The sequence below is a fragment of the Vigna unguiculata genome, chromosome 6 (genome assembly GCF_037176805.1).
Source record: "Vigna unguiculata cultivar grain cowpea cultivar isolate G323 ecotype 2 chromosome 6, ASM3717680v1, whole genome shotgun sequence".
Lineage (NCBI taxonomy): Eukaryota > Viridiplantae > Streptophyta > Magnoliopsida > Fabales > Fabaceae > Vigna > Vigna unguiculata.
Window position 1 is genome coordinate 30,265,931 of NC_140797.1, and position 25,734 is coordinate 30,291,664.

General features: G+C 32.6%; 2 pseudogenes across 1 annotated transcript; one reads left to right on the top strand and one right to left on the bottom strand.

Annotated features, from left to right (window-relative positions):
• Positions 1 to 11,746: 11,746 nt before the first annotated feature.
• Positions 11,747 to 12,138, bottom strand: LOC114186717 (small ribosomal subunit protein eS28 pseudogene; annotated as a pseudogene). The gene has a single exon (XR_014995984.1). The product of XR_014995984.1 is annotated as a small ribosomal subunit protein eS28 pseudogene (transcript).
• Positions 12,139 to 20,884: 8,746 nt separating this feature from the next.
• LOC146885764 (uncharacterized) lies at positions 20,885 to 22,664 on the top strand (annotated as a pseudogene).
• The last annotated feature ends 3,070 nt before the right edge of the window (positions 22,665 to 25,734 follow it).

The window sequence follows — 25,734 nt, forward strand, 5'->3', positions numbered from 1 at the left end:
GCTCCAACGGAGCCCCTACCAATCGATCAACAAACTTGGTCAAAGGAGTGCTCATCTCAAACCCTTCCAAGCTACATCGATCTGTAGCTAGAGTCAACAAGTTAATGATAATACCTTCCAATGACAAGGCAACATGAACCATAAATTGGTTAAGTGTGGAAATTACCATCACCAACATAAGCAATTACTATGCTGGCAAGGGACACAATACATACACGCATTGATCATTAGTTTGTTTGATCATCCACCCTCATGAGGTAACGTGAATTATGACCAATAGAATCTAAGTCCAATATCCAAAATCAAATAATCCTGATCATGATCAAACTTACCAAACTAATGGTGATGCATCCAACTCCTTTTTAGACCTTGAAATTAAATCACTAAGGTGAGATAAAGGAACACATACATCATGCGGGAGTTATATTACCACCCCACGAAGAAGAAAAGAGGTCCTACAAAAAACATAAATGCAATTGGAAGTCTAGAACAATTGGAACTCTCCTCATTCAAAAGACTTGGAACAAGTGGAATATGATACCACCAAGTTAGGTATTACATTTATGAAAGTGTAGAGCATCCAATTTAAAGGGCACTACATTATTGTTGATGTGAATACTGTAATTAGCTTATTCCATATACAACTTTCGACCTTTTCTCTTTCATTCTAAGTCATAACTATTAAATTTAACATGCTATAGGATTTGTTTTGCCTTTGATATTTTACAGTAAGCCAATTATGGTGGAAGAACACAAGGTTATAAGAGCCTTATATTGGAACCACATACTTTATATGTGGGAGTAAAATCTCAAGCCTTGTAATTGGATCCTAACATTATCAAATCTTCCAAGAAAATTTTGAATTTTCTCATACATTGGAAGAATGTAATTTGAAATGCTATGAATTTTGATCTATGATATTTTAATATATTTAAAAAATATATTTAAAAAATATATTTATACCATGGGGTCGATTCCCCACAAGAGCCAATTGACGCAAAAAGAAAATTGTACAACGCCAATCGGCGCAAAAGCCATAAACATCACACTCCAACACCACACTCCATCGTCAGTTGTCTTGTGATCCAACGGTTGGGGCTTGAAGTTGTGGCTAATTGGTATGGCAATTTCTCCGAGTGATATTAACGGGTCAACAACCGATCAGCCCCAGGCCGTAGGACCCGATCAAGCAGGCCTATGGACACATTTGCTTTGTCAATAACAAACTACAAATCACATTGAGATCCTTCTTAGATGCTTTTATTCTCCTTGAAAGTAAACCATCCACTTCCCGAACAAGCGTAATTGTACAATGTCAAGCTTGAAAACACTGACCATGACTTGCCATTCTCGTTCGATGATTAGGCCGCAAAGTCGTGGTCGAGTAATGTGCAACTGTATGACCATGTCGGTCGGGCAGTAACGCCAATAATCATATAGATCCATATAATTAAGGTAAATAAGTCAGTAATCAAGTTTAAGAAACTATAAATAGGACTTAAAGGTAAGTTGGTAAGGACTTTTACTTCGTATTTATCACAATATTAATTGCTAAAATCGAATGAATTGTCACTGACTTAAGCATCAAAGCCTAATTGACAGGTATTCTGATCGTCTATATTATCGAACGGGAGGAGGAGACACCAAAAAACTTGGAGGAGAGAAGAAACAAGCAAGTCAAATGTTTAAGTAGACATCTAGTCCCTGTGCCCGAAACAATATTATATGCCAAGCAACAATTTGAAGTTACATCAATAAGAAGAATATGAAACGACTAACCTATTCCTATAAATTCAAACATTAAGGTTGGACATTACTATCCTAATTTAAAATTTAGAACACACAGCTTGCATTGACACATCAAGGATGAAAACCAACATTAAAAAGAGAATGTAATATGCAATTTAGTATGTTCATCACAATAACAAAGTTTAATGGACCATATCAAATTTGATAAAAGGATCAAGTTAATCGATGTACCATTGAATGTTGAGGAATTTTGTGAAGTCGCAGGGTTACTTACTTTTGTTATAAGACCAAGTGTTCCTTCACTTCCAATCATCAAGCGGGTCAAGTCATGCCTAGAATATAGTTTGAAGGAAAAATTCAGTAGCTTAGCATGCAATTGCATTAGTCCCTAGAGGTATTCTTTGAAGAATTTTGCAATGTAATTGTTAGAATAAATAGTCTTAGAAGAAATTCATTGAACTGTGTGTTGGACCTAGTGCCTAGGAGCATGCTTTAGATCTAGTTCCTAGGAGCATCTTCTAGAGTTCTCTTCTTTCCTCTCATCCATTGTATCTCATGTACTATAAATATTGAAACCTAAGAGGAGAGAATACACACTATCAAATTCACTCTAAAATCTTCTTCTCTTTAATCTCAAGTTGGTATCAAAGCGGGTCGATCATGCTCTGTCTGTCTCTGTCAAAGGAATTGTCACTGGTCTTCTGTCCACCATCGGTCACCGTCCGTCGCTGTTTGCCGCCGGATTTCTGCCATCCAACACATGGGTTTGAGTCGCCTCGAGGAGCGTAATCCAACCCCGATGGTCGCACCTCCGTTCTTTGCTACACGCGCCGTTCAACGTTGCTGCTTCTGTAGGCACGTGGGTCTCACGCGCCGCCGTCTAGTTGTCGGATCGTCTCCAGACCACCTTCTATTGAGGAATTAAAGGTGTTCTTAGAAGTGGACTCATTAGAAGAAATAAAAGGAAACTTGGATAAGTTTTACATGGTTATGATTCTTCGAACAATGAATCCGAAATTTGATCATATTAGGGATCAAATTCTAACTAGTCAAGAAGTCCCTTCTATGGAGAACTTGATAACACGACTCCTTCGTGTTCCTTCCCTTAAGCATAGAAATGCCCAAAAGAATGTTGAGTCTTCTGCTATGATTTCATTCTGTGGTAAAGGAAGTCGTGGTGCTAGAGGAGGGCGTGGTGCTAAAGGGCGTCCCCAATGCACATATTGTAAAAGGATGGGTCACACTCAAGAGAATTGTTACTCATTACATGGCTTTCCTGGAAAGACAAACAATATTTGCAAAGCTAAAAGTTCTGAGACAAAATTCTCTGAAGAAGAATATCAAGAATATTTAAAGTTGAAATCCAATAACCTAGCTCAATCATCTACAACTCCTAGTTTGTCAACAGCCTACATTTCACAATCTACGGAGAGTCAAAACCCATGGATTATTGACTCAGGTGCATCTGATCATATTTCTGGTAATATCTCTTTGTTCTCCTCTCTCTCCTTTCCTAAAACATCTCATTTCATAACCCTTGCTAATGGATCCAAAATAGCTTCCCAAGGAATTGGTCAAGTTTCTCTTTCTCCTTCTTTGAACTTAAATTTTTTTCTTTTTATTCCTGAGTGTCCCTTTAGTCTCATCTCTTTAAGTCAATTAACAAAATCATTAAATTGTTCAGTAACCTTTTGATGCCAACTCTTTTGTCATACAAGAATGTGGTACGAGTCGGATGATAAGCGAATGACATGAATCTAGAGGCCTTTATTACCTTGGTTCTAGCCCATCTATATCTTGTGTTGCTTCATCTCCTAAATTGCTACATGACCGCTTAGGACATCCTCATTTGACAAAACTAAAGAAGATGGTTCCTGAGCTTAATAATTTCCAAACTTTGGAATGTGAATCATGTCAATTAGGGAAATATGTGAGGTCTTCTTTTCTTAAACATTCTGAATTTAGATGTGATTCTGTTTTTTCTATTATCCATTCTGACATTTGGGGGCCAAGCCGAGTGTCATCTTCTAGCTTCAGATATTTTGTTACTTTTATTGATGAGTTTTCTAGATGTACCTGGGTTTATTTAATGAAGGATCGTTTTGAACTTTTGTCAATTTTTATATCCTTTTTAAATGAAATTCAAAATCAATTTGGAAAAATAATCAAAATTTTAAGAAGTGATAATGCTAAAGAATATTTTTCATTTGAATTATCTAAGCTTTTAAGCTCACATGGCATTTTGCATCAGTCTACCTACCCTCGTACACCTCAACAAAATGGTATAGCTTAAAGGAAGAATAGACATCTAGTTGAAACTACTCGTACCTTATTGCTTGGTGCAAATATGTCGATTCATTATTGAGGTGATGTTATCCTAACCGCATGTTATCTCATTAACATGATGCCTTCTTCTTCTCTTAAAAATAAAGTTCCTTATTCCATTCTATTTCCAAAAGAGCCTCTCTTTCATATTATTCCACGTGTTTTTGGTTGTGTATGTTTTGTCCATGACATGTCTTTAGGTCTAGACAAACTCTCAGCAAGATCTATCAAATGTGTCTTCTTGGGCTATTCTTGTCTACAAAAAGGATATCAATGTTACTCTCCTGAAACCAAGAAGTACTGCATGACTGCCCATGTCACCTTTTTTTAGCAATCTACTTTCTTCCCTGTTGCTACTTATGATTCAAATTCTGTCCAACATGTTCTACCTCTTCCCTTCATTGAGTCTCCAGCTCCGATAGTCCAAAATATTGTACTCGATATTACTGAGCTGTTGTCACCACTTATTATTACTTATCAACGCAGGAACCAAATGGCTAGACCAATACTCCAAGGTGAGTCCTCTTTTGAAGGTCATTCTTCATCATCACCTGGTACCACGACTCCTGATCCTATTTACATTTTTCTTAGTTATCACAGGGTATATCCTTCCTATTTCTCTTTTATTTCTTCTGTCTCTTCCATTACTATTCCTAAAACTCTGAAAGAAGCACTTGATCATCCTGGGTGGCGACAAACCATGATTTCTGAAATACAGGCTCTTGACCACAACAAAACATGGGAGTTAATTCCTCTTCCTTCTGGGAAAAAGACAGTAGGTTGTCGATGGGTCTATGCCATTAAAGTTGGACCCAACGGTAAAGTTGATCGACTTAAGGCACAATTGGTGGCCAAAGGATACACTCAAATCTATGGGCTTGATTACAATGATACTTTTTCACTAGTAGCCAAAATGACTATCGTCAGACTCTTTCTTACAATGACAGCCATTTGTCATTGGCTCATTCATCAACTAGACATTAAAAATGCTTTTCTGCATGGAGATCTTGAAGAGGAGGTTTACATGGAGCAACCTCTTGGGTTTATTGCTCATGGGGAGTCTAGTTTGGTTTGTAAGTTACGTCGCTCTCTTTATGGTCTCAAGCAATCTCCACGTGCTTGGTTCGGGAAATTCAATCACATTGTTCAAAACTTTGGGTTGAAACGCAGTGAGGCAGACCACTCTGTTTTCTATTCCCTTACCTCTCCTGGAAAATGTGTGTACTTAATAGTGATCACAAATAATGATGCTGGTAAAATCTCTTAGTTAAAAGAACACTTATGCCATCATTTTTAAACCAAGGATCTTGGAAATCTAAAATATTTTCTGGGCATAGAAGTAGCCCAATCAAAGGAAGGAGTTGTAATTTCTCAAAAGAAATATGCTCTTGACATCCTTAAAGAGATAGGTATGATCAACTGTAAACCAGTGGATTGTCCCAAGGATCCAAATTAGAAATTAATGACAGAACATGGATAAGCTTTCTCTGATCCAGAAAGGTACAAAAGACTAGTTGGAAAACTTATTTATCTTACTATTACTAGACCAAATTTATCCTTTGCAGTTGGTGTTGTGAGTAAATTTATGTAGAATTCGTCTATCGATCATTGGAATGCTGTCATTCGTATTCTAAGGTATCTTAAAAAAGCTCCCGGACAAGGACTACTTTATGAGGATAAAGGGAATACTCAAGTTTTTGGATATTGTGATGCTGATTGGGTTGGTTCTCCTATGGATAGACATTCTACCACAGGATATTATGTTTTTCTTGGAGGAAATATAGTCTTGTGGAAAAGTAAAAAGTAGAATGTTATTGCACGATCATCTGCTGAAGCAGAGTATAGAGCAATGGCATCCCTAACATGTGAACTTATATGGGTTAAACAATTTCTACAAGAAATAGGTTTTTGCAACATTCAACCAATGAAGATGTATTGTGATAATCAAGTTGCTCTCCATATCGCTTCTAATCCTGTGTTCCATGAAAAGACCAAACATATTGAAATTGATTGTCACTTTATTTGAGAAAAATTGATGACCAAATAAATTTGCACAAAATTTGTAGGATCAAATGAACAACTTGCAAATGTATTAACAAAATGAAACATATCAAAGCAAGTTGTCTTTAGCAACTCTAAAGCAGACATGGGACCAAATTGGCCTTACAAGAGTTTTGTCATAGTCCATTACAATCAAGGCTTAAATAGTCATTTGGTCCTAATTTTGGTCAAGTTTTTTCACTTTGGTCATACTTTTGAAATTGTTTTCAATTTGGTCCTACCTTTCGTTAATTTCATTCAATTAAATCATTTTCCTTAACTCCGTCTAAATACTTAATGGAATAATGTCCAACGTGGTTCATTTATGTGACGTGGAGCACTGTTCAATGACGTGTCCGTTATTTTATTGTGCTGATCTTTTAATTTTAGTTAGAGAGTTTAGGGTTTATAATTGGTGGAATTGGGTTTAGGGATTCTTTGTAGATTTGGGGATTTCTTCGTGGAATTGGGAATTTTAGAGCAATTGCTGCCATCAAAGATTGAGGTTGATCTGTGAAGATTTGTTTGTGGAGGGTTTTAGCGGTTCATCATGGAGGTATGGTTTGCATAATTTGTTGGTTTAGGGTTTAATTTTTGCTACCTATTGTTTGGGATTAGTGTTAATGATTAGGGTTTTTTGTTAGTTTTGTTTATGCATTCGGTGGATTATTTTAATTTGTAGTTGTTGTTTTCATTGGTGTCTTGTTTGGTAAATTACGTGACCCACCATTTTAAATTGTTTGTGTTTTCGCTTTTTGGGGTGGGTTTCATGGTTTTTTGTCGGTTTGTCGGTTGTAGATTGAGTCTTTGTTCCTCATTTAAAGATTGTTTATAATTTGCAGGCTTTTTCTATTTTTTTCTTTCCAGTGTTTGATGATAGGTTTGAGGTTGTGGTCCACCACTATGGTTACTTTGTCGAAAATGAGTGGTGTAAGTATGTTGGTGGGGAAACTACTCATTGGTCATGCGATCCTGATCGATGGAGTTATTTCGAAATATTAGGGTCTCTTAGGTAAATGGGATATCATAGTATAAAGGGGTTATGTTATTGTGTTGAGATTTTGTTGCACCCCTTGGATGATGACAGGGGTGCACTTAATATGCTTCATAGCGCAAGGCATTATAGCGAAGTGCACATGTTTGTTGTGCATGGAGTTGATGAACCCCAAGTAGAGGATAACATAGTGAAATATGAAGGAGATGTTGTGAGATCTTTAGAGAGTGGTGAAAGCATCCATGTTGTTAGTAAATTTGAAGTAGTAGGTATTGAGATTGTAGTAAGGTCTGCTCCACGTGAAGATGTAAGGTCTGCTCCACGTGAAGATGTAATGAACCAAGACACTGCAATTGGATCGGAGGAAGGTGAAGTGGTTGATAGTTTAAGAAGGTCTGATCCTCAAATTGTAGTTGAGGATGTGGGTGAAGGTATTTGAAATTTGGAACCAAAAGTAGTAGTTGAGGATGTGGGTGAAGGATTTAGAAATTTGGAAAAAGAAGTAGGAGTTAAGGATGTGTGCAGGTATGGGAAATTCAAAAGCTGAAGTAGGAGCTGAGGATGTGGGTGCAGGTATTGGAAATTCAGAAGCTGAAGATGGAGGTGAGCATGTGGGTGTAGGTGTTGGTAATCCAGAAGTTGAGATTGGGGTGGATGATATAGATGAAGGTGATGATGAAAGGGAGATAGATACTGATGTTGATCTTGAAAGTTGGATTAATTCGGATGCAGACTCTTTAAGAGATAGTGATGGGTACGATTGGGGTTGTGGTAATGGATGGACTGAAGGCGTAGTTGATGTAAAAATAAATGTTGATTATGGTAAAGAAAAATCTATTAAAGGTTTGGTGTCGGTTGAAGTTGGTCCAAGTGAACACAACCATGATAGTTAAGACAGTGATGATAATAACGAAAGGATTCATGATGGTAGTGACGAAGCTAAAACTAGAGATAGAGGACTGTTTGATAATGGTTGGGAGTTAGAAAAGTTGTTTAGTTTTGAAGGCAGTGACAATGACACAGAGCATGATGGGATTAGCAATTGTGGTTTTTTTTTGTGTCTTTCATTCCATGATAGTGTTTTGGAAATGGAGAAGGAAATTATTGATTGTTAACGTATGTATGTAACTGCCTTTGGAGAAAACATGCTTTAGTGGAAACACAATTATGTTCCATACTGAAATAATTAAGTTGTAACCCACAAACAACTTTTTGTACACAAATCGAATAACAAATTTGAAAAATGCATCTTGAAACACGATTTTCTCCCATAAGCAGTCCACCACAGCCAGTGCACACCAATAACACACCTCATCTAATTTATTTTAAACCAATTATTTGTGCATTTATGCTGAAACTTCCTAGACCCATTTTTAAATTTAACTTGCAAGCCAATACCAATTAACTAGTTACTCACAAGTGACTTTTCGCACGACAAAAAAACTCAGATTTAGATAGTGCAATTGGATACACAATTGCCTTCCAAACTTGGTGGACCTCATCCTTACACAACAATAACACCCCATCCCATTTGTTCTAAACCAACTATTTGTGCATTTGTGGGAACACTTCCTTAACTCCTTTTTAAATTTAACTTGTAATCCAAGACCATTTAAGTTGTAACCCAACAACGACTTTTTGGACAAAAATAAAATAACAGATTTGAAAAGTTCAGTTGGATAAACAATTTCCTCCCAAAATTGGTGGACCCCAGCCGGTGCACACCATTAACACACTTCATCCCATTTATTCTAAACCAACTATTTGTGCATTTGTGGTGAAACTTCCCTGACCCATTTTTAAATTTAACTTGTAACCCAAAACCAATTAAGTTGTAACCCATAAACGACTTTTTGGACAAAAATAAAATAACATATTTGGAAAGTGTAGCTGAATACACAATTTCAAACTAAGATGGAACTCAAGACAGATTAACTAGTAACCCACCGTTGACTTTCGTAATGTACACTACACATAACATGCAACTCAAGAGAAATTAAGTTGTTACCCATATTATCACTATTTGGATAGTGCAATAAAGATTGGAATGGTGCACGGTAAGATGTTTGACAACAATTGCGTACACACAGAAATTTTACTATCAAAAACTTTGAATCTGACAATATCACTTACAAGACATAAAATCAAGTACTATAAACTTTACTACAAATTCAAAAGTAGTTCTTAAATTACATTGTTCATGAATAAAACAGTCATAACTTAGGGAAATAATATAACATATAAATCTCCTTGTAAAATAAAAATGGTTCAAATAATTACACAATTCAAAACACTTTTCAACTATTTCTTCAACCTCATCCTCCCATAACTCAGAAAAGGAGTTTGAATAGAACAACTTTTTTACCGTATGTGTGATTGATGCTTCATTCGCGTATACTTTTGTACGATGTTCTTTTTAGAGAAATAATTTGTTCTGGTGATAAGTTATTATTCAAATAACCAACATATTGCGTCCGACATGCATGTCTTAAATAAATTTGCATCCACCATAGAAACACCACATAAAGCCATTATTGAATCAATATATTCAAGAAGATACAAAACAATTTCCTAAGACTTACCTTCCTCTTTGTTGTACAACCATCGTTTTCACTAGCATCACTCATTATTCCCGAATCACATCTTCACTTCACAAAAAATAAACTACATCAAATATCAAATGGTTAAAATCACAACATAAAAAAATCTCCCATATGGACAACGGTGGTCCCACACAGTTTAAAAAAAAATATTGCACATCATAAATATAAGGTTCGAATCACAAAATAATGTAGCATAACGAGAAGGGTTCAAATATAACCTTTCAATTCAAAAATACATAACTCAAGTAAACACTTAACATCACTATGGTATTCAAATAACATAACAAACATCACACCCAAATATCAGTTCCTAACTTAACTACAAATAGTGCAAATTACAATTCAGAGGGTTGAAATCAAAAAATAAATTACTCAAAGAAATCAAAACAAGATTTTAGTCATGCCAGAAAATATTTCTTTCTTATTCACATTTACATCTTTTTATGTTCGATTCTTTCACTATAATAAAACCATATATAGTATATTATGTGGTTGTATACAACCTCTATATTCCTCTCGGTTTTTATTTGTTTTTTTTTCTTTGCTTTGCATCATAATTGTAATCACATCTTTCTCGGTTACTCCTATAACAATTGGAGTGGAGACTCTGTAAACTTCTCCAACACCATCTTCTATAATATATTCAGGAATGCATGTACTACACCGTCATATACATTCGTATGCAAATTCGTAAAACCACATCATCACAAACGATACAATTGCTTAAAACAAAAAAAAATCACAAACTAGTTCCAAGTGCAACTTAATTTTCAAAATTTAACTTATGTTTACTTAAATGGAATTCTATCCATTATTTTGCCAAAGAGCTGATTAAAAATGATTTATAACTTACGGATCCTAGTAAAAAGATTTATAATACATTTAAATATTTCCAAGTTGTAATGTTCAGAGTAGACGAGATGGAGCTTCGTTCACTATTATGGATTCCAAGGAATGGAGTTGGGTTCTTCAATGGGAGCTTTCAAGGTTCCACAATGACAAATTTTCAAAGGATTTTGTTTGTGTGGTTCGGAGTAACAGAATGACACGACAATAGAACTCCACAATGGCACGAGAAAGGATTGGCGCTTCGAACATGATTCCTGGGTGGAAAGCAATTTCATCACGGGCGAAATGAATTTTGCACTTCAACCGCCACCATGTACAGTGTTAGACTAAATTCAAAAAACAAATTAAAATGAAACGTGAGATGACACGTCATGTGGTAATAAAAGTAGTCAAAAAAATGTGTCAACGTTTTCCGTGGTCAAAACATCACTTTCTTCGGTTATTTACTTTGTTCAGTGAATTTTGCATCATAATATTGCCTATTGCCTTCTAGTGACTACGGTTTCATGACCATGATAAAGCAGGATAACTAATGAATTGGCTCAACAACATACTCAACCTAGGCAGAAAAACTGTAAAGCAGACAAGACAGAGGAGTTAACCCCAGAAAATAGAGCTGCTAAAATATTTTTTGCAGAAAATAAGTTCGTGTGCCAAATATTTAATGTTAAAAATGACTTGCAAGATTAGAATCTACACGTATTAAGAACAGAAATTAAAATAAAGACCATTGACAAGAACGTCCTATATTGACTGCATCTTCAGAAACCAGAAAATTGTCAATTAATCAATTTTCAAATGATTTTAATAAATGCAGGGAAAAGGCAACGAATTTGAGAACAATACCACATTCTTCTTTAAAAGTTGACCATCCGGTGATCTCTACATTCTGGCAAGTATGCACCTTTTTTCAGACCAAAATCCAAAATTGTATGCTTTAAAAGTTAAAATCCAAAATCATAGTTCTGGAGAAAAGCTTACTCTAACCAAGTCATAATTTTCGAACTAAGTTTTATCAAGTGTTTCTATCCAAAGTGCTCCTAAGATAACAGTCACAAGTTCACAACAATAGCGACCACCATTTTCAAGATTGTAATGATAAGCAGTCGACAACCTTTAAAACTTCTAAGAGATTTTAAACTTTTGAACAGAAGAAAATGATGCAGTAGGAATAGCTAGCTACTAATGGAAGCCAAATCATATACTAATACATATTTCATATGTTAAGATAATCATACTTCAATCTTGAAACTTAGATTAAAAAACAACAAAATTCAGACCATAATTCGAATGGAAACAGATCCAAAACAAAAAGATATAACCTTTGGCATCCACTAACTACCACAAAAATCAAATCACTGTTTTTTGATGTAAACCATCTAGCGCAATCTTCTTGCTTCCCTCTCAGATTCGAGTAGGGTGAGAATGTCTCCTTCTCTCACAGGTCCTTTCACATTCCTCATGATGTGACGATTCTGATCATCCAAAAACTTCACTCTAACCTGGGTCACTTGCCCTCTGGATCCAGTACGACCCATAACTTTAACAACAAGAGCATGCTTCACTTGAGACTCCATCCTGCTCATACACAAACAAGGCTTGAGGTGAAAGTGAACACAATTGGGTTTATTGCATCACATATAATCAGAGTGTGTATGACAGATAAACCATAATCCTAACAGAAAATAAAAATTGAATACACGCAAACTTACATGAAATGCCAAAAATATTTTCGCATATTCACACAAAAAGACACAACTCTCCCTGAGATTAGGTAAAGAATAAATATGAACATTACGAAAGTAGAGGAAAAGAAAAAGAAAACCTATTCCAGCACTAATATAAATAACAATTTTTAACCAAATATATGTAGGCTTTGTTTCAGAAATTATAACGGATTCTTTCGTAGGAGGAGGGCTAAATGAATGTTAAATTCAACCTAAGATCCACCAAACAGTTGAAAATTTTGAACAGTAAATGATTTCCGAAGGACAAACATCGGAGAAGATTAAGGAATATAACAAATGACGAAAAGTACATAAATGGACAAATCCAACTTAGCATGTGCTAAATCACTCAGGTATACGCTAATTTACCAAACAAGTCACAATAAAAAAAGTATAAACTCAGTCAAAACTATGCGCGATCAAACCTAAATCAAGAACAAAATATGCACCACAAACTTCATCTCACGTAAAAGACAATAATTCCGGAACAAGGTCGCAGACGCAGTAACAGATAACAATACACTTCACCGTATTTTCAAACTCAAATTAAAGAAAAGCAATTCATAGAGAAATTTCAAATCACGCAAACGGGAATCAATCGAAACGAGATAAATACATAAACTAACTAATTAGAGAAAAAGGATGAGTTGTTGATATAAATCGATAAATCGATAAGGTTATTTCTCACCTGAGATAGAAGACAAGTGAAGGAAGTGGCTAGGGTTTTGCTAACACTTTCACGAGTCCAGAGGGGATTTCTGTATCTTACCAACACTTATATAGGACCCAGTTAATCGCACAATGACATTTTTACCCATATTTTTTTGTGGTGAGTAATATAAAAATAATGCTATAATTTTTTCAACATATTTTGTAGTTCTGTATTATATATTCATACCTGTGTTTTAGTATTTAATAAAATTTAACATTATTGTATTAATTATTGATTAATATCCATAATAATAAATGTCATACCTATTCTTGGTTTACGCATTTTCTTTTTTTCAAAAATTGTATGCTTTGATATAAAAATATTTTATCCTTCAATTTAAAGAAAATTTATACTGTCCTTTTCTTTTGTTTTTAATTAATAAAAAATTTTTTCCTCCAACACGCGTGACAGGAATTGATTTGATAAATCATGTCAACATTTTGGTTTGGTTAATTTGTTTTTCATTTTAAATTTGAAATAAATAAATTGTAATGGATAAAGTTCTTATTTTTTTCAATTTAATTAAAAACTGGACCATTATATTTTTAATTTTGTTGTTTTTGAAGTGTTTGAAAAAATATATCAATTTTTTCAAGTAATATTTTTATGAGAGGAGTATAAGCTAACATGAAAGTTGCTAAAAAAATGTTTGAATGAGGAACTTATTTTTTATTGATAAAAAATAATTTCTTGGATTAAGTGAGAAATAATATAAAAAAGATAAAATAAAAAATAATGAATTACTTTACGATTTTAAAAAATTCTTTTATCGAAATAAGATTTGAACAGAAGTATATAGTGATATCCACATTTTACATTTTACAACGATAGCGCAACTAATATGAGTAGCTCCACTTAGAGATGTTTAAATTTTTGTTTTATATTTCTTCTTTTATTTTATTTTATTATGATGAAAAATTATGAGACATGTAAATTGGTAATTGTAAAAGCAAATAAATATCAACATAGTGTTAGATAAATCAAAATCTTTTCTAGACAATTGTGAACAAATAGATTTGGGCCTATACCTCCCTTGTTTGTAAACTTTATTTCCTGTTATACCCTTACTCTTTTCAACCCTTCTCTCCACTTACCATTTTAGCATCGGTCTATGTTCATTTGGCACTTTTATTCTCTCTAGCTTATAGTCTTTATGGTGTGTTTGGATAGAGTATTTTAATGAAGTAATTCATTTCTTTTTAAGAATTTAAATTTTTTTGTGATGAAATTTTGTGTTTGGATAGAGAAATTAAAAAGCATTTAAAATGCAAGCATTTTTTTAAAGTATTTCAATTAGTTAAATTAGTAGAAATTCAAATACCCTTAAAATAGGTGGAATTTGAAATTCATTTCACTCAATCTCACACTCTAGACATCTCTGGTAGAGTTGTCAATTTGGCTCATTCCATAGGTGGGCTCGACGACCCGGGCTAACGACTTAATGAGCCAAACGAGTTGGGTGGGCCCGATGATCAAGACGGACCGGGCAGGCCTGATGACCCAGATAGGTCAGTAGGCCTAAACGTGTCGGGTAGGCCCAACGATTCGTACAGCTCAACCAACCCAACAACTCTAACATGCCTAACTAACCCGGCAACCCAAAAAGCCTAACTTGACGGGCATGACCAGCCCACATGTGTTGTCAGCTGGTCAGGCCTATCTGGATCACCGGACTGGTCCAACCCATTGAGATTTCCCGACTGACCTGGCCCGTCTGGGTTGTCAGGTCAGAACAGCTCGGTTAGGTAGTCAGGTCGGCCCGGCCCATCTTCGTGAGTGGTATCAGGGGGATGCATCCTTAAGAGAAATTGAAGGATATCATAGTTGGTAAGTTGTGAATGGTGGGGGATATCGTATAGGGATATAAATATCCATTTAAACAATTATATAAAGATCTTAGTAATCTGGAAGTGAGAAATTACAGAACTAAGTGGAGAAACCTGGTCAAGAATGTGCCAAACCAGTAAATCATACAGTACTGGTGCAGCGCCTGACGGTAGGTTTGGAACCGTCAGGCGGTAGCTGCAATTTAGAGAGCAACCTGCACACGTGGCGCCTGGTGGCAAGAGCGCTCCGCTAGGTGATAGACACAGGGCAGTGAGGGATGAGGCGCTTGGCGCCTGGCGGTACGCATCCCCCGCTAGGCGACCTGGAAGCCTAATGCGCCTAGCGCCTAGAGTGTTGCGACAGGCGATACTGTGAAGCAAATGTGTTTACTCGCTTTGATGTGCGTGGTCTACAAGGCTTCTAGAATATCTTAAAGGTTGGCTTGCTGGTGCTCCTTGAGTTGTGGCTCAGAACGTATCCCTTGAGTTGTGGCTCAGGATAGGGGTTAAGCACGTGGTATTTCTTGAGTTGTGGCTCAGAATAACATCTCTTGAGTTATGGCTCAAGATGGCGGACGAACACGAGGAACCCTTGAGTTGTGGCTCGGGTTGGCGAGTGTTGCCGGTGTAAGTGTGCACATTGTGGCATGTACGGATTAGGTCCAGTAGATTGCCCTCCTCAGTATGAAGCTGACGAGTTTAGTAGTCTTGGGACATTACGAATGTTATTCGTATTGGAAACTCCACCTGGCGTTACGGTGTATGATCCGTAGCATGGTTTCCCGCATGTGCTCTATCAGTTATGGCTAATAGGTGTGACAGCAAGACATCTTGAGATACTCCCTAGAAGAAGTAGAACACGGTTGGCATGGTAGTGGCCATGTGTTATTGAATCAAAGGATGGATTTCTTTTAGTATGGTTGTGATGTATGTATATGCTTATATATATGTTTTATTCTGTTAGCTCACCCTATCTGCTTGTGTTTGGCGATGATTGTGTATGCGATACACTAGAGCAAATGATGTTGTAGTGGATCTGGTGAGACATAGAGTCGGAGCGGGGCTGGTCTGGGAAAATAATTTATGAGAGTTTTGATCATTTTACTATGTTTTGAATAAATTGTAATCTTTTACATTACTAGACTTTATAATTATAATGGAGTTTTATAATTATGGATTTTGGATTATTGCCAAGGTAAAAAAAGTTTTAAAATTTTTCGCGTTTTTGGGAAATGATATTTCCATAAATGAAGTTATTATTTATTTCTTTATTTTATTTATTTAAATCCGTAATATCCGGTCAGGATGTTACATTTGGTATCAGAGCAATGGTTTTCAAAATGATTTTTGGGGTCTAAGGGGAGTGAGCTTATTGTGTTTCGCTTGCGAGACTAATGTATTAAATTTGTTTGTTGAGTTTTGTTGTGTAAGTTTTAACTAGAGCTGTTTGGTGAGAATTGCTGAAAATGTTACAAAATGTTATCTATGTTATGAAATAAAGCGGATAATAGAGAAAATAATAGATAATAGAGAAGAGAAGGAAACAATAGATAATAAGGAATGAGAGATTAGGGAGCAACTCATCTGTGTATTATTATTGATCAGAAGAGTCCTATTTATAGATACAACATGTAATCCATAAAGGAAACAAATCAACTTAATACAAATATTTACATAAAGAGTAATGAATCATATGAGTATCAATCATATGAGTAAATGTATCAAATCAATGGACAATCATTAATTCATAACACTCCCCCTTGAGTGTCCATTGATAAAAGAATGTGCCTCATTGAAACCTTACTAGGAAAAACCCTTTGGGATAAAAAAACCTAGTGACGGAAAAAAAGTACAACATTCTGTATTCTTCAATACAATATTGTTCATCATATATTTTATTTCTCCCCCTCATGTAAACTTACATCATTAAGGTGACGGAGTCTGAACTTGTGAATCATTTGCTCAAAAGTTCTTCTTGGCAAAAACTTCATAAATATACCTGCCATATTTTCACATGAATGAATTTTTGGATATCTATATCATCATTTCAATTGAACAATACACTATTATCTTCATATATGGTTGTTGATTCCATCTTTGTCGGTGATAGTCACAAGTTTCTTGCACATGTTGAATTATAGACCTTAACCAAACATATTCACAACTTTCCTCGTAATTTTGTACGATTAGACGATGTTGCTACTATGGTTTGTTTCATATACCTTCATGAAACCATTGTACTACCACATGTGAACAAACATCTTGTTTGCGATCAACCATTGTGACATTGTGAGAATATGTAAATTAACATGCATATACATAAGCTCATATTCGTAGTACCCTTAAAGTAACGAAGTATATATTTTACTCCAAACCATTTTCTTCTTGTAGTTGAAGAACTATATCTTGATTAAGAAATTTACAGCAAATGCAATATTAGATCGAGTATAATTAGCAAGATACATTAGTGTTTCTATGAAGATATAGTGCTTCTAGACCAAGAAGATCTTCATCATTTTCTTGAGGTCTAAGAAGATTCTTTATCAACATCTAACGACCTCATAATTATTGGAGTGCATAATGGACATGACTTGTCCATTTAGAACATTTTAAGCACCTTAATTATATAAATCTCTTGACGTATAAAAACACCTTTATTTAAATACTCAATTTCTAATTTCAAATAAGACTTTGCCCTTCAAAGATCATTCATCTCAAATTATTTCTTTGAGTAATCAATTGCCTTTGTGAGCTCATTAGGAGTTCCAACGATGTTTATGTTATCTACATAAACAATAATTAATGCAAATTAATTTTTGGATCTTTTCATATAAATACAAGAACAAATAGGATCATTTCTATATCTTCTTATATTAAGTACTTAATAAAACAGTTATGTCACTTACGTCCTGATTGCTTCAATCAATAAAAGAGCATGTTCAATTTTATTGAATAACCCTCTTTAGAATTTGTCTTGTTAGGCAAATAAAATCCTTCAAGGATTTTCATATAAATATGATTCTCAAAAAAACCATACGAATAAGTTGTAACATCATCCATTAGATGTAAATGCAAACCTTGTTGTACAATTAGGATAATCGAATATTGCAATGTTGTTTCATCCAATACTAGTGCATATGTTTTTTTCACAAATCAATACAAGGTTTTGTGAACAACCTTTAGCAACCAATTGTGCTTTGTATCTAACAATTTCATCATTCTTAATTTGATTTTTGCGCAAAAATTCATATGTACCCAGTGAATTTCATAACTTGAGGTGTGCGAACTATAAGAGAATGTTGATAATTTCTCCAATATACATTTTTTTAACTCAATCGTAAAGATATAAAAATATTTCATATCTTTTTCATTATTTGTCTCAATATAATATTTATTTAGACAAATATCCTTGAAACTTAATAAGTTTCTATTCAACTTCTTGGTAGAAGTATAATAGCTCTTCTAGAGCCTTCAAATATATTTGTAGTACCATAAATAATATTAACATTGATGTCTCGCACCATTAAACAAGAGAAAAATTTATTACTCTTGAAAATTGTATAAGTTTTTGCACTATTAATAAGACACAACCTTTGGTACTAGTGCCAACATTCGTTCTTCATATAAACGTAAATATCAGTATGATTTTTTTTAACACTCTCATAACCAATGAGGTGATCAATGCTTCCATTTGATTTAGCAAAGAAAATAGTAGTATCAAGATGAGTAACATCCATATGACCATAATCAGAATCACCATCTTCATAACCAAAATGTGTTTCTATGTTCTTGTCATTATTCATAAGATGCTACAACTCAAATGGCCTTAACCACCGTAATGATAATATATACTTTCATCTTTTTTTGTCAATATTTTCACATTTTCCTTTTCCCCTTTTCACATTATTGTGCCACTTCTGGTGACAAAATGAGTCTTTGAAATTTCCTTTATAACCATGTCCATAATCAATATCACGATCACGATCATGAAAATATAAATCAAATGTTGTTGCATTCACTTCTAGGAATGGAGCAGAACCAATTGGACAGGTTTCATGAGTTTCTATCAAAAACTCATTGCTTTGTTCAACCATACAAAGACTTGAAATAAATTCATAGTATTTATTGCTACATTCACTTCTGGGAATGGAGCAGTTTAGGTGGATCTCATGATTTTTCATCAAAAGCTTTATTACTTTGTCCAGCCAGCCATACATAGGCATGAAATAAATTCATAATATTTGAGAAATCTCTTTTCACAATGTTTTTTTTTGCATGAGCAAATTAGTTGTTTATATGCTTTATTTCTTTATTTAATGGTATCACAATATCCATTGCATCTAAATGTATTTCAACATTTAAAATCCAATATAAGGAATTCTTCCTTGTAATATCAAGGGTCACAAATCCAAATTTTGCAATGTTTCGCGTGTTTAGAACTAGCACATAAAATAATAATATTAATAATAATAATCATCATCAAAATAAAATAATGATCACCGTCATAACAAAAATAAAAATAATAAGACGGGGATGAAAATTGATAAAGTTAACCAATTTTTATCACAAGAGGAAGAATATAAGGTAAAATTATAAATTGAGAAAGGATTAGAAAGAGCTTGGATTGAGACACGCAGAGCACCATCGTTAGAGAGAAAAATCTTCCACTAGTCCTCAATTGGTTGGAGCATGGTGCTGATAACGTGTTATGAAATAAAGCAGATAACAGAGAGAATAATAGATAATAGAGAAGACAAGGAAACAATAGAGAATAGAGAATGAGAGATTAGATTAGGGAGCAAGTAATCTGTGTATTATTATTGATTAGAAGAGTCTGATTTATAAATACAACATGTATGAAGAGTAATGAATCATATGAATATCAATCATATGAATAAATGTATCAAATCATGTATCAAATCAATAGACAATCATTCATTCATAACGATCTCACATGATCATGCAATAATTATATAAAAGTAATTGTAGACATGAACAAATGTTAGAAAATGTTATCTAAATGTTACAAAATGTTATCTCTATTTATGATTCAATAATATTCGCCAAAAATGATGACCACCAAAAATGTTATTAATATTTTAATTAATATTAAAATAATAAAAAAGTGGTTATAGACACGAATGTGGATCTACCATTCATTTAATTAATTAACGACAAGAAATATATATTTTTTAAATTAACGTGTATGATATTTTCTATTTTCTGTTAATAGATTAAAATATGATGGTTATGAACAGTTTTGTTTTTATTGAATTGAGTCCATTTATGATATTATTTCAAAAGAACTATAATGGTAAATGATAGTAAAAATTACTTTATTTTATTTTCTAAATTTTTATAACTTTCAAGTTAAGTTATTTACTCTTTCCTATTTAATTTATTTTCTATCTAACGTATGATTTATAATTTCTTTAATCTTAAATTTAAAGCTGATAAATGTTATATAAATAAGTTATATAAATATTTAAGGAAAAATATATTAAATTTAAAATTAAGGTACACCTAAGAAAATTAATATTAATAAAAAAATTAAATTTTAAATTAATAAGTCAATTTAGCATGAGCCTAATAAAAAAATTACGATTTGATTTTGTTTGAATTTAGAAAAAAAAACATTTAACCCAACAATTTCAACTAGAAAAGTTTGATTTGGATCTGTTTTGCAATACTTTTATATATTTTTTTTATGAACATGTATTATATTTTTATAATGTGACAATATTAATGGATAACTTGTTTGACCTATGTCTTAAATGTTTAATTAGTTATTTTTTTTATATCGATTTTTAGTTATTGTTTTAGATCTGGTAAATTCTAAACACCCCTAATGTGCACACACATGTTTTAATGTGCCTTAGCATTTTTGATAGTTTATAATGATGAAAATCAAATATTCATGTGTTGTTGAGTTCACAATCTAATTAAATGATGAATTAATAACATAAAATAAAATTAAATAACATTTGAAAATAAAAAATATCAAGTGATCATGATAACGCTTTAGTAAAAATTAATTAATTAATGCTAAGAAATAATTAATGGTTTTTTTTTTTAATTTAAATATTGAATTTGAAAGCCATATAAACAAGAACATTTTAGATGATGGGTTGATAAGATTGATTCTCCACAAGGCTAACAAAACACTTTCTATCATCGGCACTGGTATTGGCATGACCAGAGCAGGTAGGAAGGTGTAATTGTAATATTTTGTTGTGCTTATTTCAGATTTGGCATATAATTTGGGAGTTGGTTTCTACTTTACATATTTGATTGCTAACAAGGTTATTGTCACCTTTAAGCATAATGATCATGATCAATATATCTGGGAATCTCAACCAGGTGCCTCTTTCATTGTTACCAAGGACATCAATGCCCAAAAACCATAAAGGGGAACCAATATCACTCTTTTCTTCAAAGATAATTAGGTTCACAAAGTAACTTATTTGTATTTTTATATTATTTCTTTTGCTTAATCATTTATTTTTTATAGTTGGAGTACTTGGAAGAGACCACTATCAAGAATCTCGTTATCAAATATTGCCAACACATCTCTCACCACATTTACCTATGGAATGAGAATACCAAGGATGATTGGCAACTTATTAACATTTGGTTGCATAACCCAGAGAGAGACAATAAACTTGTAATTCAAAAGCTTATGAATCACATACTAGATGATTTTGTATTCTCTATTCTTTCTAACCTACCTTTGAAATCTTTGAAGAGATTTGGATGTGTACGAAGATCATGGGCCCTCTTGTTTGAAAATTCTCATTTCATGAACCTCCTTCGTAATAACTTCATATGTAATTACCAATCGTACTATGATGATACATGTCTCCTATTGAATCTCTCTCCACTTTACCAGAATCATTACAATTCCTCCTTATTTTCAATTTCTGGCGAGAGGTTTCAAAATATGAAAAAATTATACTGGCCTAGTCAAATTCAAGAGGAGGGAATTGGTATTTTAGGTTCTTCTAGTATCAATGGAATTCTGTGCCTATACGTAAAAGATAGACGACAACTTATGTGTTTATGGAACCCAACTATCAATGAATTCAAGGTTATTCCTCCCAGTCCATTTGAGAATGCACCATATTATATTTATATTGGGATAAACTATCACAGATTTGGTTATGATTGTGTTAGAGATGATTATAAAGTGACAATTAGGTACGTAATATTCCAGGCTATATCTAATGATGATGTGTTCGTAAATGATCCCTTCCTCCTAAATTGTGTGTGGGAGATGTATAGCCTAAGAAGTAACTCTTGGACAAACCTTGAATTGGATAATTTTATACCTACAAATCGTGATGATAATAATAAATTTTACTTAGAGGGAATGTGTCAATGGTTGAGTTATGGAGATAGTTATATTCAAGATTTAGTATCATTTAATTTTATCAATAAGGTGTGGATCATAACCCCCCCACCTTTAAACGTACCCATGGAAATATATGATAATTTCGATATGCTTTTGCTGAGGTGACGATTATTTATGTTAAATGAGTCAATTGCTTTGATGTCAAATTATGCAGAAACAACAATCTTTTACATATCAATTTTGGTTGAAGTTGGTAAAAAGGAACATGGACTAAACTCTTTGTTTTTGGACCAATACCTTACATTGCGTTCCCTATTGGAACAAGGAATATAGGCAATGTACTCTTCCAAACACATAATGGTGATCTAGCCTGGTTTGATTTAAGTACCCACACGGTTCAAAAGCTTGGTGTCAACATAGATGGTGGTTATTCCCAATTAGTAGGTCGTAAAGAAAGTCTCCTTCTTGTTGAAAGAACTAATAGTTAATTATTTTTCTATTCACATTTGAGTAGTTAATGATTGTTTATTATAATTCCATATTACGATAAAACATATGAGAAATTATCAAACTTTTTAAGACTTGTGTTATGATACAACGTGAAATGATTTCTAAATAAGAGAAGTGTATGATTTTAAATTGTTTATTTTAATCCAGTTAAACTACATTTAAATATGTTAATTTTACTTATTCATGAAATTGGTCAATTAATCACTATTTTAGCATATTAAAATAAAAGAGTAAAAAAAATTTATATAGCTATAAAGATTTTAATCTACCGAAAATCATTTTAACCTATTGAAAGAGAAACCCTATAAATAATCTTAGTTCTAGGTGATTCTATTATATTAGAGCAATTATTTAACCAATTAAAATGCCCTTTACAGTCATTCATTTGAACCCAAATAATAAAATTTTAATATAGTAAAGCATTTTTTTTAATTAAAAAAATCCTATCACTAAGACAAGCTTGAATGCATTCTAAAGAAAAGCTTTCTAACTATAATTTGAAGATCAAATCATGTAAGAGAAACATACAAAGTATTCCAATTAACACAACATACGTCTAAATCTTCATGATCAAATTCAATCTTCAGGTTTTTCATGGGGTTTTGATTAATCAAATGCAAAACTAAGACACGATTTAATTTATGCATATATATTAGGTAGCATAATATATATCAGGTTACCTAATAAATTGTGAGGATTTTAATAATTTAGATAGGGATAAGTTAACGATAATAATAAGTATTGGGATGGCTATGGGAACGAGGATATGCCAAATATATATATATACACATCCTCATCCACATACTAAATGAAACAAATTAGGTATTATTCATAGTCATACCTATTTCCAATCGATGCGACAATTGTCCATCAGAATGGGGACAAGTTCAAACAATACTCATGGAAACCGATTCATTGTCATAATGGATATTTGATTTGCATCATTATAAACAACAAATAAGTTTAATTGACACTAAAGATTGTGTGTGCACATTAGAGATGTTTAGAATATAAGCAATCCAAAACAATAACTAAAAATTCATCGTAAAGAAAGATAACCAAGTAAAATTGGAGTTTTTTTTGGATCTTTTTTTTTTTCCAAAACAAAACGATTTAGATGAGTTTGAGGTTGAATTTTTTATTTGGTCCAAATCGAACCACAACCGAGATTAGTTACATCTTATGTCTGATTTCACTCAATATACAAGACATGTGTATGGAAAAAAAAATTAATGTTCCTTCCTTGGTTTATACCTATAAATTTATCCTAGAGAAGTAAGAATATGTTTAACATATGAATGAGACACCATCACTCATAAAAAAATTGTGTATGCAAGAAAAGGATTTAATGTTCCTTCCTTGATTCATGCCTATAAATTTGTCTCAGAGGAGTAAGAATATGTTTAACACATGAATGAGCCACCAAAAGAGTTATACAAGTGGTGTGAAGATAACATTGTTGGTCTTGATGGAGAAAATTACTAAAAGAAAAGATATAAAAGAACTAATTTTCATATTTTTTTGTTTTGAACTTTTTACAATATTATACATATTTGTGCACGAAATTTGTTAAACCTATAAGACGTAAATCATAAAGGTTAACCATTAAAAATGTGCAATGTATAAATATAATACCTACTAAAAAATGTTACAGTAAAATTGCAAACTGATTGAAGAAAAACCATATACAATTTGATTTGGTTGGGTCAATATTTTACTTTTAAATTCAAACTAAATGAAATTGACCCACAAGTAATTTTTCTGTCAGGAAAGGAATTTTTTAATTAAAAATGGGGCCAAACAAAACTATAAACATCCTCAGTACACATTATTATAAGGTTAAACTGAATTATTAAATTAAAATTTAATTCTTTTAATAATGTACTCTAATTCAAAAATTAATTATAATTTTTTTATTAGTAATAGAGATTATCTTATATACTAATAATTTTTAATTTATAAAATAGTGTTTAACTTAGTGTGTATGATGACTAATTACATTTAATTATTAATAAATCATTATCATGATCACTTTATTATTCCTCCATATTTATTTTAAATTTGAAATGCTATTTCAAGTGATTAATTTGTCATTTTATTAGAATGTGAACTCACGTCCAACATGAATATTTAAAATATTATGATGGCCCAATTGTTATTTAATAAAATTTAAAGATTTATTAGTTATTATTATTATGGAAAGTGATAATAAAATAAAATAAAGATAAAGATAAAATAAAAATTAACTTGATGGACGTTGGTTTATAAAAGGGATTGGGGTTCTGTCTCTGGCCATAAGGTTCTTTTCACCGTAACCCATCAAGAACGTGTGTGAAGAGAAAGAAAGGCAAAAAGATAGATTGGGAACCGGTGGTTCAAAAGCACACAAAATTTAAAAATTGAAGAACGTATATTCACAGGATCTCTCATGGATGGATCATGTTAGTGCTCTATTATGTTTATCGTGTGAGAATTCTAAATTCTAAAGATCCTTAATTAGTTTTACATGTGGTATCACACTACTACAAATTCTAATATTACATGAGAATTTTCTTGCAAATTTGTTAAAAAAATTTTAATTGGCAGTAATTTCTTCGTGGGTAATTATTTCTAAAGATCCTGCTATTTTTTCTAAGAATTTTAATTGGCAGGTAATTCCTTTGTGGGTAATTATTTCCTACAAAATTATAAAATTGGCAAATATTTCTTACAAAATTTGTTGCAAAAAGTGTTTTATACAAAATATTTTGCAAAAAAATTGACAGCAATTTCCTGAAAATATTTTTTTCATAACAAAATTTATAAATATTTCCTACAAAAAAAAATTCAAAAAAAAATTTGTAAAAAATATGAGTTTTTTTAGTAGTTTCAAAGCATACGTTTTGTAAAATTTATGATTCTCTAATTAAGTTATTTTTGTCCATTATGATGTTTTTCGCTATATATATATATATATATATATATATATATATATATATATATATATATATATATATATATATATAAAAGTATAATTGCTTTTCACAATTGATATTTTGGTCTGCAAGC